The sequence below is a fragment of the Bison bison genome, unplaced genomic scaffold (assembly GCF_000754665.1).
Source record: "Bison bison bison isolate TAMUID 2011002044 unplaced genomic scaffold, Bison_UMD1.0 scf7180017864373, whole genome shotgun sequence".
In the NCBI taxonomy this organism is placed as follows: domain Eukaryota; kingdom Metazoa; phylum Chordata; class Mammalia; order Artiodactyla; family Bovidae; genus Bison; species Bison bison.
In genome coordinates this window covers 11,628,809-11,629,950 of record NW_011494945.1, presented here as the reverse complement: position 1 = coordinate 11,629,950, position 1,142 = coordinate 11,628,809, and the positions used below count along the sequence as shown (strand labels likewise).

Here is a 1,142-nt window from a genome sequence, read left to right as displayed (position 1 = left end):
TGAGTTTATTTTTGCGTATGGGTACACTATATCTTGCATGTAGTATATTTGGAGTGGAAATGCAACATGAATGGAGCAGACTTGACTCTGTTCCCATACAGACTTTTATTCCACTAGGGAGAGGCACACAGTAAATGATAAAAAGAAAGCACTAAAAATGCAAATTCTAGTGTTTCCTATATAAATAGTGGAAAGAAAGTGAAAGTGAAGTCACTCAGTTGTGTCCGACTCTTTGTGACCCCATAGACTGTAGCCTACCAGGCTCCTCCGTCCATGGGATTTTCCAGGCAAGAGTACTGGAGTGGGTTGCCATTTCCTTCTCCAGAGGATCTTCCCTAACCAGGGATCGAACCCAGGTCTCCTGCATTGTAGGCAGACGCTTTACCATCTGAGCCACCAGGGATGATCGGCTAATTTCCCAGTTTACATAGAATCGTCAGAGAATTCTTTTATGAACAGGGTGACTCATAATTTTGACCAATAATTTATCATTCCAATCACATCACATTTCAAAGTGACAGGTTTCACATCAGTAATTACACCAGGACTACAGACATAAATCAGGTTTTTTTGTAGGTAGATCAGAATGTCTCCCTATCTTTGAGCCTCATTTCATTTAAGTGTAGATCAGAATGAAGAAAAGAAGTCAAGAATGTGGAAAAGCAGGGACAAGAATATCCAAAGTGGTGGAGCAGCACAAGAAGTAGGGAGGCCATTTTTCCTGTGTTGTGTTAGTTGTTCAGTCATGTCCACCTCTTTGCAGCCCCAAGGACTGTAGCTTGCCAGGCTCCACTGGCAATGGAATTGCCCAGTCAAGAACACTGGAGTGGGTTGCTATTTCCTTCTCTAGGGGATCTTCCTGACCCAAGGATTGAATCCAGGTATTCTGCATTGGCAGGCAGATTCTTTACTGTCTGAGCCACCAGGGAAGCCTGGAACTTTCCCTGTTCAGTGCATAATGACTTAGAGCAAAGTTGGCAAATGATGACCCTCAGGCTAACTCTCATTTATGCTTTTAAGATGGTTTTATTAGAACGCAGTCACACATGTTTGTTTACTACTTTCTATGGTTCTTTGACATTGTGAAGCAGAGAAATGCTGGTAGAAAAGACTAGCAGACCTGAATCTGTCTGCAGACGTTG

At 42.6% G+C, this 1,142-nt stretch overlaps 1 non-coding gene across 1 annotated transcript; it reads right to left on the bottom strand.

Moving 5' to 3' along the window:
- Window positions 1–331: 331 nt before the first annotated feature.
- TRNAC-ACA lies at window positions 332–403 on the bottom strand. Its single transcript has one exon. It is a non-coding gene; the product is annotated as a tRNA-Cys (tRNA).
- Between the last annotated feature and the right edge of the window lie 739 nt (window positions 404–1,142).